This window comes from Actinia tenebrosa, unplaced genomic scaffold, assembly GCF_029948245.1.
Source record: "Actinia tenebrosa isolate PJP-AT-01 unplaced genomic scaffold, QUT_ActTen_1.0 PGA_scaffold11__36_contigs__length_13525064, whole genome shotgun sequence".
Classification (NCBI taxonomy): domain Eukaryota; kingdom Metazoa; phylum Cnidaria; class Anthozoa; order Actiniaria; family Actiniidae; genus Actinia; species Actinia tenebrosa.
This window is the reverse complement of record NW_028292571.1, coordinates 11,619,208-11,640,299: the sequence shown is the minus strand read 5'-3', so window position 1 is coordinate 11,640,299 and position 21,092 is coordinate 11,619,208. Positions and strand designations below refer to the sequence as shown.

Here is a 21,092-nt window from a genome sequence, read left to right as displayed (position 1 = left end):
AATTAGTTGTTATAGATTTATTTATATTTATATATTCATTTATATATTAATTAATTAATTAATTAATTAACTTATTTATTCATTTATTTTTTTTATCTATTCATTTATTTATTTATTTATTTACTCATTTATTTATTTATTCATTTATTTATAAGCGCAACTTTTAGTTTTTTTAAACTAAAATGGGTTTGAATAAATAAGATATTATAAAGCGCAAGTATCTATATAAATATTCAACACTAATGATACTAATAGACTAAATTGAAATACAAATTACAAATTAATGAAAATATATAGACCGTAAATATAGAACAAGGACGGTGATAAGAAGAATGGAATCTATTTTCTTCATAAATATCACAGGGAACCCGGCTATATTTTTTGCTTCTTTTAGAAAAGTAACTTTGCTATTTTTGGGTTTCCTGTGTTGTGATCGGATGTAATCAGATCTGCGCAGCTGTGATCAGATCGGCGCTGTAAACTGATAGCCGATTAAATTCAAATTAATAACCGTTGGTGTTTTGTTTCTTATGGGTCGCCTGTGGTGTGTTTACTAGAGTGCGTTACCAACGGTTATTAATTTGAATTTAATCGGCTATCAGTTTACAGCGCCGATCTGATCACAGCGCAGATCTGATTACATCCGATCACAACACAGGAAACCCACAAATAGCAAAGTTACTTTTCCAAAAGAAGCAAAAAATATTGCCGGGTTCCCTGTGTACATATCAGAGGAAAAATATTCATTCATTAACAAGGTCACTTCCTTGAAATAGTTAAAGCATTTCAGTTGTATTATACGCTTTTTATTCGTCCTATTTTAATTAATTTAATTATAAAAAAGTATTTCCTACATATAAGTTCATCTAAGTAGCAACTATTTAAGTTGATAAGATCAATAAAGGTAGTTATTAACCCGGTTAATAACTATATTTATCAAACTCATGAATAATTCATGAGGAAAACACAACAGAAATCACGACCGTGAAGAGTGTTGTAAATCTGATACAAAACTGTGTTCATTTGCATAAACTTTAATAAAAATTTTAGCGAAACACAAAGGAACTAACCTAGATGTTTGATAAGTCATATACAGTATTCGTGTCCGTGTTGTATCAGATATACAATCACTCGGCTACGCCTCGTGGTTGTATACAGTCAATTCAAAAAACGTTGTCGTCGACCGGCTCAAGCCTACGCGACTGGACCGAAAGGAATATGGGTAAAAATCACTGAAGCGGTTAAATATTCGTTCTGAATTAATTGTTCCCGCTAGTAATAAGATAATAATGGCGAGAAACAATCCATTAAATGTATGTCTTTGGGTTTAGGAAAAGAAAAACAAAGTAGTTATGATTCAGTAAACAATTTCGAAAATATGAAGGCATTAAAAAAACGTCTTATTCAACACTTCCCGCTCGCCTACGAAGGTTCGTGCTGTAAACCAGGCATAACTAGTCAGATAAAATTATGGAGTCAACTGGGCTTCAATGATTACTACCCAGAGTTCCTTTCGGTCCAGTCGCGTAGGCGGAGATGCATGGTCGACGACAATGTTTTTTGAATTGACTGTATCTGATACAACACGGCCACTCATACTGTATATACTACATAGACCGTTCGCATTTATAATGAGCAACATTTGATAGAAAACCTTCTCAATTGGTAAATAAAATGCTTAATTACCTCGAACGGCGGTCCTCGGGATGTATAGGGCTTATTGCCTCCGTTCTCGGTAATTAACTCTTACATATCTTGACCTCGCATTTATAATGAAGGTTATAACAAAAATAAAGCCTTGTTAATGACAACGAAAACCGTATCAATTGAGAAATAAGATCATTGGGCAGCCAAATCAGCGACCCCCGTTCAAGTTTAAGGAAGTATCGGAAAGTGTTATCCTTTCCCAACTACGCTGTCTTAAAAATGGTAAAGCAGTTGGACTAGATGACATTCATCCACGCTTACTCAAAGATGCTGCGGATATATTGGCAAGGCCTTTAACAAACATCATTAATGCCTCTTTGTCACAGGCCAAGTTTCCAGCTGACTGGAAAGCAGCACGTGTCGTACCCTTGTTCAAGAACGGTAGTGCTAGTGATATGGACAACTATCGTCCCATCTCCATTCTACCTACTATTTCCAAATTTCTTGAAAGGGTGGTCCATAATTAGTTGGTTAATTACCTCCAGGAACACAAGCTCCTAAGTCTTTACCAGTGTGGTTTTCGTAAAGGACATTCCAGTTTGCTGCTGTTTCCTTTGCTGATACTATTCGCCGAAACATTGACCAGGGCCTTTTAACTGGTGCTGTCTTTGTGGATCTACGTAAGGCGTTTGATACGGTGGATCACATGATTCTACTCCACAAGTTAACAGTTCTTGGGGTAGTTGGTCACGAGAACAAATGATTTGGTGAATATTTATCTGGGCGGTCCCAGGTTGTGGACTTTCATGGTACCCTCTCAGACCATGAACACGTGACCATCGGTGTTCCGCAGGGGTCAATCCTAGGTCCGCTGCTGTTTGTCCTGCATGTTAATGACCTTCCAGACGTAATTCATCACTGCAGCATTCTACTGTATGCAGATGACACTGTATTATTCTTCTTCAGTTCTGATGTCTCTACAATTGAACTGAAGTTGAATGACGAGCTGAATGCTATTGTCTGCTGGCTGAGGGAAAATAGTTTATTCCTGAATGCTACTAAGACTGACTCTCTGCTATTTGGAACTCATGCAAAGTTGAACATTGTAGATCATTTTAAAATTCAAGTCAATGGACAGACCATTAAGCGTGTCTATGAATTTAGATACTTAGGTATCGTAATTATTGACCAACATGTTAGCTGGAATGCTCATGTTAAATACCTCTTGGCTAAGGCTGGTAAAAGAGTCGGTATGTTAGGGCGTATTAGGCATAACTTGACAGCGCATTGTGCAAACATTATTTATATGTCATTTATTCGTCCTATTTTAGATTACTGTGATACCGTATACCACTGTTGTGGTGAGGTAAATAGTAAAGACCTAGAAAGGTTGCAAAGACGTGCAGCACGCATAGTTGTTAAGTCCCATGACAGTGATAACGCAATGGACTCCTTAAAGCGGGGAACACTTAAAGTAGGCGCGACCATCATACTTTTAAAGTGCACATGAACCCTTCGACAATACTTTCAGTACTGATTCTACACGAAGTAAATAGTTGAATGGTAAAATATTTCTTGATTTGAGTGATGCGTTTCTAAGTTATGAAGGTTTATACTTCCAATATGTTAATGATGATGACGTCAGGTAAGGTATTTGAGTGTTTTTGTTGTAACTAGTAATACTAAATGCTGGCCATTTTGAAAATGAAAATTGTAAATAGCTTTCATGTAAACCATGAGTAAAATAATGATGCTTTTTAAATACTGTTTCTATGAACCAGTTCGATTTTGTATATTTGATTAAGCCTTAATAGACGTCACACTCATTAGCATATTGGAAGTATAAACCTTCATAACTTAGAGACGCATCACTCAAATCAAGAAATATTTTACCAATCAACTATTTACTTTATGCAGAATCAGTACTGAAAGTATTGTCGAAGGGTTCATGTGCACTTTAAACTAGTAAAGAAATGCATAAGTGGCCGCTGTCCGCAATTCTTCATTAATTATTCTAAATTTAATAGTAGTGTTTCCCAGCGCTCAACGAAACAAAGCCATCTTCTACATTTACCTAGGGTAAGAACGGAAATCGCTAAGCGCAGCTTTTATTATTATGGTTGCACAGTTTATGATACATTTTTAACATAGTTATTTCTTCGTCATAATTTTTCTACACGTATTTTTTCACTTTCTTGTTGCTTTATATGATTAATACGTAATTTTACATAGATGTACTTCAATTAATATTTAAACATATACTAGGCTACGTGTGATTGGGTCGGGTTTGGGCGTCGAGTTTCGCATGTCTCGAGCCCAATGCAAATGAAATTGTTAGCGTTTGCTCGTTTGCGTTGGATTCGGGGCATGTGGGGTCGACGTCTAACTTCGGCCTTAGTATTATATTTTAGTATCATATTTTAGATCTTATTAACATACTTTGGATTTTATTACTATAGCTTCATATTTTAGCTTTTAACCTAAATTATTTATTATCTTATATTTATTAGGGCTCCTATTGATAGCAGTTATACATTCCATGTAACTGAAGGGATTACAATGTTTAACTAAAAGTGTTCATTCATTCATTCATTCATTCATTCACATCCATGATTGATTTTCACAGGGAGAAAAATGACGAGCTAATGACCTGTCAAGTCTTGAACGGTCATATGTCAAGTCATTTTTCTATGTTTCTAACAATTCTATATCTTCATAAAAAATAGCTATAATTATTTTGGAAAAACCCTTTGAAACTTTTGGTGGCTGCAGGCAAGGGCCAATATTTAGCCCAACAAACTACTAAGTGAATGAAATGAAAGGAAATCCAAAGCCAAGGTACTGAAAGAGGGCTTATATTGGACTATTTTAGACAGTTTTCTCAAGCAAATGTCAAGAAAAAGTGGCTCCCATTTATTTTCCATCGAACTATAGGCGTGGAAAATAAATACAGTGATCGAGATGCAACACATTGCGCGCGCCGGGCACAAATAACCTCGGCACGGGAAAAAGTCACCAAAGTAAAGAAATCCTATTAATTTTATCATTCGACGTCCAACTAACCTGAAATTTTCATAGAATATTTGAGAAGTGAGAGCTTATAAAGCAATTCATTTTGAAGAGGTTATGACGTGTCTATGACGTCATATTCGGCATCTCCTTGTATGGTAATTTCTTATCGTTGATCGCTGTCTTTATCATTTGACTTGATCAGAAGGAGAGTGTTGTGCAAAACATTTCAACGTTTATGGGAACTCGTTACGACGTTTCTTACTAAACATATTAAAGATTAAAGGATTTTGTGACGTCATCCAATTTGACCCCATATTACATTTTAAGATACTCTTAAATGTTGTGGAACGAGTAAAAATTCTGGAACACCTTAGTTTCAATAAACTGAAAATATTTTTGAGCAACACTAATATGGTACGTACTTTAAATATTATCTTATTCAACTTGATAAAGCTCATCACCAGCTAGATTATTCAATGTAGTAGCAAGTGTTGGATGATTTTTATCATACGCCATCTCTTGAATAGTCAATGCTCTCTCGAGACATTTCTGTGCTTCTTCATGCTTGCCCAGATAATGGAGGTTCGATCCTAGATTATTTAATGTAATAGCAAGTGTTGGATGATTTTGATCATACCCCATCTCTTCAATAATCAATGCTCTCTCGAGACATTTCTGTGCTTCTTCATACTTGCCCCGATCGCGGAGGTTCGATCCTAGATTATTCAATGTAGTAGCAAGTGTTGGATGATTTTGATCATACGCCATCTCTTTAATAGTCAATGCTCTCTCGAGACATTTCTGCGCTTCTTCATACTTGCCCAGATCATGGAGGTTCAATCCTAGATTACTCAATGTAGTAGCAAGTGTTGGATGATTTTGATCATACGCCATCTCTTGAATAGTCAATGCTCTCTCGAGACATTTCTGGGCTTCTTCATGCTTGTCTAGATCTCGGAGGTTCAATCCTAGGTTACTCAATGTAGTAGCAAGTGTTGGATGATTGTTATCATACGCCATCTCTTGAATAGTCAATGCTCTCTCGAGACATTTCTGCGCTTCTTCATACTTGCCCAGATCACGGAGGTTCGATCCTTGATTACTCAATATAATAGCAAGTGTTGGATGATTTTGATCATACGCCATCTCTTGAATAGTCAATGCTCTCTCGAGACATTTCTGTGCTTCTTCATGCTTGCCCAGATCACGGAGGTTCGATCCTAGATTTTTCAATGTAATAGCAAGTGTTGGATGATTTTGATCATACGCCATCTCTTGAATAGTCAATGCGCTCTCGAGACATTTCTGCGCTTCTTCATGCTTGCCGAGATGACGGAAGTTCGATCCTAGATTATTCAATGTAGCAGCAAGTGTTGGATGATTTTGATCATACGCCATCTCTTGAATAGTCAATGCTCTCTCGAGACATTTCTGCGCTTCTTCATGCTTGCCCAGATGACGGAGGTTCGATCCTAGATTATTCAATGTAGCAGCAAGTGTTGGATGATTTTGATCAGACGCCATCTCTTGAAAAGTCAATGCTCTCTCGAGACATTTCTGCGCTTCTTCATACCTGCCCACATCATGGAGGTTCGATCCTAGATTACTCAATGTAGTAGCAAGTGTTGGATGATTGTTATCATACGCCATCTCTTGAATAGTCAATGCTCTCTCGAGACATTTCTGCGCTTCTTCATACTTGCCCAGATTACGGAGGTTCGATCCTTGATTACTCAATATAATAGCAAGTGTTGGATGATTTTGATCATACGCCATCTCTTGAATAGTCAATGCTCTCTCGAGACATTTCTGTGCTTCTTCATGCTTGCCCAGATCACGGAGGTTCGATCCTAGATTTTTCAATGTAATAGCAAGTGTTGGATGATTTTGATCATACGCCATCTCTTGAATAGTCAATGCTCTCTCGAGACATTTCTGCGCTTCTTCATGCTTGCCGAGATGACGGAAGTTCGATCCTAGATTATTCAATGTAGCAGCAAGTGTTGGATGATTTTGATCATACGCCATCTCTTGAATAGTCAATGCTCTCTCGAGACATTTCTGCGCTTCTTCATGCTTGCCCAGATTACGGAGGTTCGATCCTAGATTATTCAATGTAGCAGCAAGTGTTGGATGATTTTGATCAGACGCCATCTCTTGAAAAGTCAATGCTCTCTCGAGACATTTCTGCGCTTCTTCATACCTGCCCACATCATGGAGGTTCGATCCTAGATTACTCAATGTAGTAGCAAGTGTTGGATGATTTTGTTCATACGCCATCTCTTGAATAGTCAATGCTCTCTCGAGACATTTCTGTGCTTCTTCATGCTTGCCCAGATCGAGGAGGTTCCATCGTAGATTATTCAATGTAGTAGCAAGAGTTGGATGATTTTGATCATACGCCATCTCTTGAATAGTCAATGCTCTCTCTAGACATTTGTGCTCTTCTTCATACTTGCCCAGATTACGGAGGTTCAATCCTTGATTACTCAATGTAGTAGCAAGTGTTAGATGATTTTGATCATACGCCATCTCTTGAATAGTCAATGCTCTCTCGAGACATTTCTGTGCTTCTTCATGCTTGCCCAGATCACGGAGGTTGGATCCTAGATTTTTCAATGTAATAGCAAGTGTTGGATGATTTCGATCATACGCCATCTCTTGAATAGTCAATGCTCTCTCGAGACATTTCTGCGCTTCTTCATGCTTGCCGAGATGACGGAAGTTCGATCCTAGATTATTCAATGTAGCAGCAAGTGTTGGATGATTTTGATCATACGCCATCTCTTGAATAGTCAATGCTCTCTCGAGACATTTCTGCGCTTCTTCATGCTTGCCCAGATTACGGAGGTTCGATCCTAGATTATTCAATGTAGCAGCAAGTGTTGGATGATTTTGATCAGACGCCATCTCTTGAAAAGTCAATGCTCTCTCGAGACATTTCTGCGCTTCTTCATACCTGCCCACATCATGGAGGTTCGATCCTAGATTACTCAATGTAGTAGCAAGTGTTGGATGATTTTGTTCATACGCCATCTCTTGAATAGTCAATGCTCTCTCGAGACATTTGTGCGCTTCTTCATGCTTGCCCAGATGACGGAGGTTCGATCCTAGATTATTCAATGTAGTAGCAAGTGTTGGATGATTTTGATCATACGCCATCTCTTTAATAGTCAATGCTCTCTCGAGACATTTCTGTGCTTTTTCATGCTTGCCCAGATGACGGAGGTTCGATCCTAGATTATTCAATGTAATAGCAAATGTTGGATGATTTTGATCATACGCCATCTCTTCAATAGTCAATGCTCTCTCGAGACATTTGTGCGCTTCTTCATGCTTGCCCAGATCACGGAGGTTCGATCCTAGATTATTCAATGTAATAGCAAGTGTTGGATGATTTTGATCATACGCCATCTCTTCAATAGTCAATGCTCTCTCGAGACATTTCTGTGCTTCTTCATACTTGCCCAGATCATGAAGGTTCGATCCTAGATTACTCAATGTAGTAGCAAGTGTTGGATGATTTTGATCATAGGCCATCTCTTGAATAGTCATTGCTCTCTCGAGACATTTCTGTGCTTCTTCATACTTGCCCAGATAACCGAGGTTCAATCCTAGATTACTCAATGTAGTAGCAAGTGTTGGATGATTACCATGATATAATTCCGTTATCATTAGTACTGCTTCAAAAAATGTTTTCGCAGCTTCGTGCATAGCGTGTGTTTGGCAGACCTTTCCCGCGGCATTGAAGCAACAGACGTACTCGTAGTATTCTTGTTCAAAATTCGTTTTCGGTTTTTTTGGCGATAAAGATTGCGTTATAAAATTGGTTAAATGCTTTGAGAGGTGCATAAAATGCACTGCTACAAATTTGGTTGTTGTAATGTGATTGACGTTGTCCACATCAAAGGCGTTTAAAAGTGCTGAAAAGGCATTAATTACGTTTACCAAGAAATGAAAATCTTCTTTTTTGCTCTTATGTAGAACAATATCTTGTAGACAGCTATGTACAACTTGATGTATACCAATCTCTTTTGACTGGTTTTCGGAAACATTAAGAATAAGTGAAGATGAAAAGACAATGGCGGCCACGAGATCTTCGTCTTGATCTGTCATGCACCGTGTTACATATTGTACGACATATTCCAAGGGTATCCGCTCAGGGCCCAACGCAGACTAGAACTGAAAAGCATGCATCATAACCATGTCTGCTGCCATTTCTTTTTCTAAGGCCAACTTGACTGCTGCAGTCATCGGTTGCGAGTAAGTTACGCTAATTGTTTTATATTCCCCTTCAGTCGCTTCTCGCTTGCCTTGTTGAATCTTCTGTAAATATTCTTCCCATGACATTGACGTTACATCACTTACACGCTTCATGTAAGTTGCTGCACACGCTAGTGCTAGTGGCTGGAAATCTAGAGCCTTCGCAATTTGTAAAATGCCTTCTTTATTTGAAGCAACGCCCGATATTTCAGAAAGTGTTTTTACCGCTTCATCAGGTTTCATACCGCGACTAAGGGATAAATGGTAAGCGTGCGAATTATTGCCATCAATGGATCGACTGTCTTGTGTGGTAAAAAGTATCTGACCATTGCCCTCCGTCTTCTCTCCCGCTTGTGGCAAGAATCTGAAGACTGATTTAACGTCTGTGACGTTATCCACAATCAAGAGCCATGAAGAATACTTTCGCAGTTTGGGAGCTACAAGAGTTTTAAGATGAATAAGTTTGTCTTCCGGAGAAAGATCTTTTGATGTTCCAATACTCCCAGTAGATTTCTCATCGCAGTTTAAAGTAATTGCAAATCCAATATATGATTGTATTAATGTGTCTGTACTGGATGCATTTAGGGCGAACACAAACTTTACTTGATCTGTCGCGTTATCAGGAACATCATCGAAAACCCTCTCACCTATCTGCCTTGCTATTTCACTTTTGCCACAGCCAGGATTCCCAGACAGATAAACAACAGTTATTTCATTTATTTTTGTGCTTCTCAACTTTTTCATCTTTTGTATTATCTCATTCATTTTGCTTGAACGATCGATAACTTCGTGGGATGGTTTGGGTGGCAAAACACAAAACGATCGTGGTTCCTCGTTACGTATTTTCTCCTTTTCTAACTGCTTCTGAGTGAGACGTAGTTCCTCTGTAGGAAATGTTTTCTGGTTTTTGATTGCCTCTATACCAGCAGTGTCTAGTTTTAGGGCGATAAAATCATCTATTACCGTTTGGATAGAGGTTTGAAAATCCCTTTCTTTTAGCTTTCCATCAGACACATGAGCAAAGACTTTATTACGGAACTGACGTAAATCATCCACGCATTTCTTAACAACGGGATCGAGACCCTTGCCAATGCTATCTGAATAAAGAATGGCAACAAAAAGACTGGTACAGTCCCATTCAAGTCTATTGCCATTTCTCAAAATTAAAATTTCTCGTGAATTTCTCTTACGACTTTTAGAAGATTCCATGCTGTACAAATCAATGCCATTCTTAGCCGTATCTTGCCACTGGCCGTGTGTCGCCTGTTAATGAGTGTCCCATAATTGTTTGAAGACTACTCGTAGTCCGTCAGCAATGATTCGAGTGGTGATATTGCAAACCCTGAAGTAGTTAAGTTCTTCTGTGGAATACTCTTGTGCTGCGGCCATCTGCAATAACAATACAATCCCAGTCAACAAATAATTAAGTACGACTCAACCAAGGACAATACGAATTTCTTTTAAAAATCACTACTTTGTATTTTCTTCGTAAATATTATAACTGTATACATACATTAAAAACATCAAACAGCTGCATCACTTACGTTTGGACAAATTAAATACCATGTGTCCACCTGTACAACTGTTACACACAACAGTGGTGTTGTAACATGTGTCCACCTGTAAAACTGTTACACACAACAGTAGTGTTGTACCATTTGTCCACCTGTAAAACTGTTACACACAACTGTGGTGTTGTACCATGTGTCCACCTCTAACTGGTACACACAACAGTGGTGTTGTACCATGTGTCCACCTCTAAAACTGTTATACATAACAGTGGTGTTGTACCATGTGTCCACCTCTACAACTGTTACACACAACAGTGGTGTTGTAACATGTGTTCACCTGTACAATTGGGTACACACAAAATGTGAAGTATTCGAAAAAGTTTCATAGAGTACAAACACTATAAGTGTGTAACATAAATACCACTAAATACTTCTAAATTATGCTAATCCTATTGTTTTCTATTGTTTAATTAGCACTATTTACTACTAAAAAGTGTACTCTAGTGTCACCCTTTGCTTTCTGATCTGCTCATTATGATGCATTCACTTTGCATTAAAAATAATCCCGGAATATTCTGCCAAAACTCCCGCGGTATGACCCCGAGGCGTCAAAAACAAAAACTAAACAAAAACAAAAAAACAAAAAAAAAAAATCGAAAATAAATGTACAATGCAAAAAAAAATTAGACTCTCTACTTTTTGTATAAAAAAATAATTTTAATTTAGATCCATTTGTCCAAAATATTAATAATCTATTACAATGTTTTGTCTCTGACGTGATGCATGACAGGTATTTAGATTGGCAAAGCGTTTTTTTAAGCATACTTTGGTTAATAAAATTACTCTGAAATAGTGAAGTTATTTTAAACTTTTTCCACAGATTCCCCAATATGAACTGCATTCGATAATCAAAAATACAAAAATGAAATATGTTATAATTTATCAGTTACTATAAGGCTTCCAGTGCAAGCTATGGAGAATGCATGGCTGATTAGACTGTAAACTTTTATACAAAAGAGCTGTTACGGTGTGTGATTACGTTGACCTTTTCAAATTATGACAGGTTAACAATCCACCAAGATATTATTAGAACTAACGTAAGATCATTACTACTTGACTAAGCTCAGTCAAATATGAAGATCAATGCCGGCTAGCACTATTATAGTGTATACACTTATTTCATTATAAAGTTAGCCACCTGAAAAGCTACAAAACTGAGACCGTCAAGGATTATGGGTAGATGCATTTTACATGTTTCAACCGTTTAATAACTGTTGATGGACTTGAGATCTTTTACCAGTTACGAGTTCACCTCCCCTGAGCATCCTCAGCAGTTTCCTCAAAAGCTTTACTTGTTGGATATGAAACATTTCCCCATGATTCTCAGCGATCACAGCTTTCTAGGTTTTTGGTGACTAACTTTATTGAAATAAGTATATAGTGTATAAAACAATGAATAAAGATGAACAACACCAGATTGCTAAATAGAATCTATTACTATTATTATTATCTATTTATTATTATTATTCCCGTACGTACTCGGGTTTCCATTTTGATTAGAGTGAGTTGTCTGTTAATTTTCTCCTGTGCTTCGAGAGTTTTTTTTCCTGATTCTTCAGATTTCCACCCTCCGCAAACATGAATTTCTAAATTCACTGAATTTAAGTGGATGAAGTAGATATGCCCTTGTTAAATGCCATTAATTTATTTCATTTTATAATTATTTAATAGATGCATTCGATTCATTCGATTCTTTAATGAATTTTGTTCCTTTTCTTTGTCTCGTTGTGGTATATTTAATTCTTTTTAGTATAGTTTCTTCTTTGTTCGTTTTCTCTTCTGTGTTCAAGGGTTTTTCTACGTTTTTCCTTCACAAAAATCTTAATCTGGCCTTTGGCAGGGGAGCCTGAGCTGTGAAATCACTCTCAAAATGTTCAAAGTTATACAAATTACATGGTTGGCTTTCAATGCTTGTATCAAGGACTAAATCCGGCGAGACCCCAATCACACCTTATGCACTAGTCAATTGAAACCCCCGCCCCTCGACCCCAGCGGCTAGCGGGGCACTGAACGGAGACGTGACGCGTTTTTAATGTGCTTTTAAGAGCATGATTGCACCGGGGGTTCGGGGATTTAACGAATGGTTTTCTCAGCGGGGAATCGAGCGAGGATTTTAACGCTCGTTTGAATGTGTAAGGGCCTGGAAACAAGAGGTCGGCCATCTTGAAAAATACCAAGGAGGCGTTGTGATTCCAAGCACAGGCAGCCCGTAGCCTAGTACAAAGCAGTATGTCCTACACAAAACACATGCTCAAACAAACTTATAGCAGTTTCTACCTATACACTTTTACACTGAACTCCACTGATAAGAATCTTTCTTGATTGTAGCCTTAATAGGTTCTTATGTGGAGGGGTCTTAAAATGAGAATTTTAGCCTAACAGGTTCTTAAAAAACCCAGGTTCTTATAAACGGGTTTTGTTCAGTCGTTTCGGTCAGTTCGCCGGAATGTAGAATCAGATCATGATTAATCTATTAAAACTACAGCTTCGCAATATTTACAAGCATTGTTCATTTGAGGTTCAGAGCCCATGAAAATATTGAGCATTGAATATTAGTGCATGGAACACACAACAATTGGCTCTGTGTAGCACAAGAATTATTTGGAGTTGGTGTGAAATATGTTTTTCTTGTTGACTACTAAACCAAAATAACGGGGCCACAATAGCGGGGATTTTAACAGTGAATGTGCCTCCGACTACCGGGGAAAATGTCTAATTTTAACACCACTCAAATATTAAATTCCACGGTATTTCGCGGGGGTTGGGGGGTGGGGGTTTCAATTGACTAGTGCATTACCTTCACTCCAAGATGTTCAGTTTAACTTTAAGCACCTCTAACTAGATGCTTTGGTTAGTTTTCTTCGGTTTTCTAGAAGTGAAAACACACAACAACGAGTATTGTTTTTGAACGAGTCAACTTCGAGCCCGAGTCAACTTCGAGCCATGAGTCAACAACGAGTCACATGAGTTTTGAGTATCTTTCTAATCCATATTTACGAACGAACATAAATGTTTGTCTAAATTAAGGATTGATTCGAAAAACCGCTGACCCAAGTACCCCGAGTTTGAGGCAACAGTTGTGATCACGTCGTGATAGAAGAGTGATCACAGGTAAAACCTTTTACATGTGATCACACCGTGATCACAGAATGTGATCCAAAATTCGAGTGTGATCACTTGATATCACACTTGAAGAATATTCATAGAACTTGTGTGTGATCACGCCCAGTAGCGTACATGTGATCACACTGAATGAAGTATGATCACATAGATGGATGCGTGATCACCCACTGACAATACAATCACAAAAATTCAATTCAAACAATAAAATGTAATTAAAAGTCTCTTAAAATGATAAACAATAAATTGCAAATGTTGATATCTTTTGATCAGAATCACACTATAGATGATTAAAATATTTATTACATCCATTTTGAAATCACAAGCAAATCCTGCAATCTGATTTGTTCCCTGCACCAGTGATTTCAGCATAAATTGCAAGATTTTGAGCTCTAAATTGCTCGATTTTGCACATCAACTGATATGAACCAATCACAAGAGAGACATGTCATTTTCTAGCCAATTATATCAAGGAATCCATGTGAGTGTTGAGTTGTGTTTTCTGAAGAACGATTTAACCGTCAAAAGTCGTAAAAAAAGACTGAAAAAGCCATAAAAAGGACTTAAAAAGACCAACTGATCACTTAAAATTGTCAAAAGCATCTTTGTAAAGTAACTGCTTAAGTAAGTTGAAGATATTACAGCGAAAAGCAGTGGGGAAAAATGCAAACGGCATCTTTAGAATGTGACTTCTTTGGCGATTGATCGTTGAAAGTGGCTTCCTTTTCAATCTGTAAAGCATAACAACACATCGAAAATACAGTCATTAAAAGTCTTAAGAAGAAGATTTTTGCTGAGCTACGTGACTTCTTAAGGACAACCGAAGGACTAAACAACTTTTGATTTTTGCTGTCTTCTCGGCACAAGTGTGATCTTAACATGTTGAACAGAAATCGTAAAAATACAAGCAGTGAGCATTGGCTGTATGGACAACAGCAAGTTCATTACAACCCTTTTGGGCAGGACTGTTTTGCTATTTAATGTAAGTAAACGATTCTTAATACATGTAATGCCTTTTGGTCCTATATAAATTCATTTTAGTTTTGGATTGAAAGTGTTGGTTTTCAAAATGAGAATCATTGCTCGATCAGTATAAATAACAAGTTCACTTGACAGCATGTTTGAATCGACTGCTTGTAGATTGTAAGTCATGTCGGTTTAACTGGAAAAAACGTCTTTTTCAAAAAAGATTTCAAAATGGATATAATAAAGTGGTAATTGAACTTCGTGTCGTGCAATTTTGGTCTGAAATCAAACTTGCAATTACAAATCAAATTTTGTAATCGCGCGTTTGATTTCAGACCAAATTGCACTCCACTCAGTTCAATTACCATTATTTACAAATACAATTATCAAGTAAATAAAAATTGTTAATCTGTCTGAGTATATAATGTTGTTTAGTTGTTGAGCAATGCTAACATATATAAAAAATAAAATAAAATAAAAAAAGTAGTATTACAATTTACTTATTAATGTATTATTTGCATGGTTTGATTATAACTGCAATTGTTCATTACCACGAATCCATTTTTTTAATGATCAATCAAAAGGGCATCCCGTCCCTCTCCTGTGCAGGTAAAATCAACCTATCTACTGTTTTTTTTCCACTTAGCCGTATTTTCTGAACTCGAGCTCCATGACAAGCATCGCCCATTCCTCACCATACGACATTTGGAATTTATGCTCAAGTTTATATCATTCTAGTTGATTTCTCCTTCAGGAAACTTTCTGTTAGTTTGATCCTTCAAAGCTTCCATTCTTTTAGGATCAAGTTTTCGTAACTTATCCCCCTTTCCTTCGATGCTTGACATTGCAGCTTCCTCACGGCTGAATAAAACCTCAAATAGCTTTAGTGCATAGTTTTTAGCTTTCGTGTTGCTTATTTTGCTGAGGGTGTCTTTGTTTACACATATTCCATGTTTAGGATTTCCCAGCATCACCAAATCAGGTTTTGCATCAGATTCTGGTAATCCAGATGAGGCTGCCTTGCAGCTGGTTGTAGTGATTATGCTATGCTCGGGTATTGGTGATTGGTGATCGGCATGCGCTGCAGGTGATTGGTGGTGATCAGGTGTTAGTGGCGGTTGGAATTGAGTATGAAGTGACTTCACTACAGAGCCTGTTGAGTTATCCTCTTTTGCATTTTTGTAAAATCTCTTGACGCATTGCTTACAGAATGCAAATCCTCTGAGGAGGTGCTCCATTTTGTAAAGCTGTTGTTGCATCTCCTTGATCTCTTTTGAGATCAACATTATTTCTTCTTTCGTGGCAAAATCCCCACTGCTGAAATTCTTCACTTGACTTTCAATATCTGAAATTGATTTTGAAAAATTATAAAAACTAATATCAATGATAGTCAGTCTTTTTTTTCATCCTTAAAGAAAATGTTTATAGGGTAAGTGTGCGGCAAAAAATGTTATTGAAAGGGGCCAAAAAAATCAGTGAGTCATGCGAGCCATGTGAGGCACTTTCAGCATAGGCATGCTAATTTTGCGAGGCAATCATACAAGGCATGTCAAAATAATAAATTGGCCAAAAAATTATGCATAATAAATTATTATTGAGTTTCTGAATTTTTATCAAATTGAAATGTGTTTCACGGATATAATGAATGCACTCTACTCAGTAGCGCTGACTAGTCGTTTGCGCAAAGGCGTATCGAAAAAAATCGTTGATGAAAAACGTCGCGTGTAACATAACGTTCATGGTATTTAAATATTTGAGCAGTATTACAATGCTCACCGGTTTTATTGGCATCAAGGGAAGTGCCATCAAATTCTGTACTTGGATATTCTTCCTTACCAATCCAATTATCATCATCAAACTGGGTTCCTTGGGGCAAAGAAAATGTTTACACCAATAAATTAATGTCTTAGTTACTTAGTTACTTAGTTACACACAAAGTTATGCTTTGAAGTCAAAATTAACTTATTGTATACATTAAATTTCCGTGATATCAAAAAATATCTCAATATCACGACATTGACGTGTTGCGAAAAATGGGCACGTCAAATTCGCGAAATTAAGGTTACTGTAACCGTTCAAACCTAAATTTTTTTCAACTTTCTATTGTTGAATTGTTTTATGTAGAAGATTACTGTTCGAATATTAATTCATTGTGATGTAGTGCTCACTTTCTCTCTTTTGTTTCTTTTTTATTTCATTTCAAACTCATTCGGTCGGATCACAGAATTTGTAATAGAACTAATAGGGCCTCTGAAAAAGAGCGGGAAAAAATCTCGAAAAAGTGCGGAAATTTTTTGCGGCCAATGTGAAAAAGGGCGATTTTCGACAAATTATGCGAAAAAGTGCGGAAACAATAATTTTTACGTTATGTTTCATTATAGAACTTTGCTTTTATCAATTTTGAAGTATGTTTTATTGAGACATGGGATAATCTCGTACATTATAGTATAGAGAATAGCGTGACTTACCATCGAATGAAGTGTCCGACTTGACACTTGTGACATCAGGATCAGTAGAACGTATTACCCCAATAATATCTTGAGGTGACCAAATCTCTTTTATCTTTACATGAAGGTCACGACAGGACTCACCGCGAATCATCAGAATTATTTCTTCTTCTGGTATTCCAGTAGTACCGGAGAGCTTTTTCTTCAATTCCTCGACAGTTATGTCAGACTTCACATTCACTGTAAATTCAATTGTTTCATGTCCATGAATTTTGTTGACTTTGACGGTCAAGGATTTCTGTCGTTCCTTCTCTATATCCATTGATTGCTTGTCGGCGTTTTCATCCATCAGTGCTTTTTGAGAAGTGAGACTTTTTATCGGCTTTTTTTTCGCTCCCGTCTCTTTTTTGTTCCCCTTTGATTTCTCTCTCTTTTCTCTGGCACTCATACAGTCATCATCAAGTGAATCATCCGAAGAACTTGAAATTGAAGGAATTTTTCGTTTCTTGGCAGTCAACTTTCTTTCTCGATGTTGAGTAAGACTTTTTTCCGCCCCCGTCGGAGCTTTTTTCTTCGAATCGGATTTCTCCTTCTTTTCTCTGGCACTCATACAATCATCATCACTGGAGTCATCCGAAGAACTTGAAAATGTACGAATTTCTTGGCAGTCAACTTTCTTTCTCGATGTTGATAGTTTTGTTTATTGTATTTCTTCGTATGAACATCAACTTCAGAGCTCTTGACTGATCACATTTGGCCAAAGAAGCTGTACCTGTTTTAGGAGTCTTGCAGTCTTCTTCTTCTAAAGTGATGTAATCGTTCAGTTTGGAAGGTTTTTTGCGGGTCCTGCTTTCCTTATTATTGATTTCTGCTTGTTGCCGGCTTATCCTTAAACGATCAATGAAGTCAGTGCATTCTTTTTTAGTGCCTTGCATTAGCGAAATTCCTTCATAGTCTTTCTTTTGAATGTTCCCAAACGAATCCACGACATCCCACTCAACTACTACCCTTTGGTCTCCACAGTCTCTTATCCTCGATTTGGTTATTACGAATGGACCTCTAGATTTCTCATCTTCTTCGCACGGAAATTCGACAGCATAAAACAGTGTCATAATTGTACAATCGTTAAAAAGCGCTTGAATACTGAGAATACAGTGTAAAAGAACGTTGAATGGATTGCAAGCAGTGGAATTCTTTGATGAAATGATTCATTTCTTCGCGCGCTTTTTTCCTATTGGATGAGAAGCCAGTTCCCAACTCATGTTACAAATTATGCGAAATTGATTTGAGCGCTATAAGTAAAATAAAGATGCTTGGAATGCAAATCAGGTCAATCAGTTCTACAATCAGTTGAAGTGACTGGTTATGATGATTTAAGTTCCTATGTTTTTAGTAAAAGACCTACAATGATAATAACAATAATAATAATATTAATAATAAATATGTTCTTATATAGGCGCATTATATATTCTAAAATTCTCAATGCGCTTTACAAATATAACGATGAATTGTTAAGTGATAAAGTAGATTAAAGTTACAAATTGGACAAAAATGTTTTTAGTTTTCTCTTGAATATTTCTAAAGAATCAAATGCCGGTCTTCAAGGACGTGCTGCTAAATGATCAGTTGTTAACTCAGCACCATTAAGGCATGACTCTTTTGAGGAAGTGATGGAAAATCAGTTATTTATTCATATCTTTGACAGTTTACTATGAATCTTTCCGAAATTTGGCTAGTAGTAGTAATTCTTCAAGGCAAGCAGTTACCGCATATCTGTTACCATGGAAACCAGGTCACGTGACCACAAGGCCGCCATCTTGGATTTAAAAAAATCGTTTGTAATCGTATTGAAACTACTTCAAAAGTCCTGAAAATCCATATTCCTTTTGATATTTGCAATACCTATATGGATCTAATTGGATATCTTGGAAATTATATTAGGTTTAATTTTTAGAATATTTTTAATTTTTTGGAAAAAAATAGAAAATATTCTAAAAATTAAACTTAAAATAATTAAGATATCCAATTAGATCAATATAGGCATTGTAAATATGAATAGTAATCTGCATTTTCGTGACTTTTAAAGATGTTTCGGTACGTTTACAAACGGCTTGTTTAAAAATCCAAGATGGCGGCCTTGTGGTCACGTGACTTAGTTTCCATGGTAACCAAGGCTCTAAGGTTCCTTCTTTTCACAAAGACATTAACTTGCCAAGTTTGGGGAAGATTTGTAGAAAACTGGCTATGATATAGCCTAATCAGTTTTTCATCTGAGAGCCAGGCCTTAATGATGCTGAGAAAGTGCTACTACGACGAAAATCGCTCAAACTTGGATTCAGCTGAAACTTCTTAAAAATACTCTTTAAAGGTCCAATAATCACTGTATGAAGTGTTTTCTCGATATTCAGGACGAAAGTAAGATATTTTTACGATTATTTTTTGAGTCTGTTACCTCATACACTCAACATCAAACATTGCTACATATATTTCTTTGTATATAAATCCTTAATTTATTTTATTCCTTTGAAGCCCAAAGGGTGGCTAATGTGCTTATTTCACATTACTTGTGACTATAATTTATATTTTGGGGTGTTTGGGTATTTCTTTCTCCCTTTACTACTGATATTTTGATCATAAACTACAAAGAAATGTATGGAGCGATGTTCGATGTTGAGCGTTTATGACGTCACAGACTCAAAAAATAATCGTAAAAATATCATACTTTCGTCCTGAATATCGAGAAACACTTCATACAGTGATTATTGGACCTTTTAAGGAGTATTCTTAGGAAGTTTCAGCTGAATCCAAGTTCGAGCGATTTTCGTCGTAGTAGCACTTTAAATAAATCAGAAATTTTCTGAACTTCTAATTGCCCTCTGTGATCGAGTGTAGTTTTCCAGAATTTGTTCATATTCTCGCGTTGCTGTCTCATGCCTTCAAATGCACTCGCGATAAGCTCTCGTTCTTCGGCATCATCTTTGTCTGCCCTAATTCTCTTGCGGCCTTTCTTTCTCTCCGTCCTTTCTCCTTTTGCAACTTCTGCGGGCTCTACATCATCATTATCGGATGAGTTGTTAGCATTGCCCGACGATGAGCTACCAACATCTGAAACATGTTTTAGCGTGACGATATATGTCTCGGCATCCTAAAACCTTTTTGTTGTAAGAAATATCGTTGTAAAAGGGAGACTCTCGCCTATGGCCACCAGTTTGTTTTTTGTTCAATCTTTGGCAATTTTGTATCTGTCGATTAGGTACTTTATCTTTTGCTTGTACTTATCTGTAGCTCGGTTGATTTTAAACTTCGTGTTTATTTGTTCTGCGATGGCATCCCATACTTTTCGGTTATCTTTACTCTCCAGTTCGATGTGCTTTTCTGCCCATAGGCTTACTAGAGGCTTTTGTTGATCAAGGGAAACTTGTCATAGGTTTTTTTTACCTTTTGAGGGCGCCTGTTGTACCAGTTCTTGATCTGGGCTGTTGCTACTACTTGACAATGATGGTCCAGGGCTAGTGTTTGTTGATGGCTGATTTGAAGATTGATTTGTAGTAGCTGGTGAGTCCATGTTTATTGAAATGGAGCTTGATACGGTAAATACGTATTGTAGGGTTTTGTAATAACCTCCCTGATGTAATATCCTGACATTCATTGATAGATGAAGGGGAGAAAGGCGTGTGGTTGACGACACAGTGAAAGCGGACTGTGGGGGAAGAGACTAGTCGGGGGTCACGTTGAGTCTTGATATTTTATACTGATCAAGGCGATCTGTTTTAAATGTTAACATTGGACATGGGGACTGTCATTCCGGATTCGGTTTATTGTTTCGCAGAAAATCTATCCGCCCCACTAATGCATTTTAACGGCGTCTTGAAGTTTGGGAGGACGTTTACAAAAGTTTGGAGATTTGCGAAAAATTAGAGTCGCATTACCAAAAGGCATGTCGTTGACAGATGTCGAAAGGATTATTGACAACCACCTCTTTGATCAAAAAATACTGTGTTAATGCGACTGCCACGACAATCCATGCATGAATCATGTTATCGGAATCAATAAGTCTTTCAGGAAG

At 37.1% G+C, this 21,092-nt stretch overlaps 2 pseudogenes across 1 annotated transcript in view; both read right to left on the bottom strand.

Moving 5' to 3' along the window:
* Positions 1-3,565: 3,565 nt before the first annotated feature.
* The window catches only part of LOC148912569 (uncharacterized), a 74,017-nt pseudogene continuing 56,490 nt past the window's right edge, over positions 3,566-21,092 (bottom strand). Inside the window, exons 2-3 of the transcript XR_016119265.1 lie at positions 13,291-13,362; positions 3,566-10,311 (exon numbers count right to left, since the gene is read on the bottom strand). The product of XR_016119265.1 is annotated as an uncharacterized LOC148912569 (transcript). The remainder of the gene's footprint in view (positions 10,312-13,290; positions 13,363-21,092) is intronic.
* On the bottom strand, positions 13,843-18,857 carry LOC148912573 (uncharacterized; annotated as a pseudogene).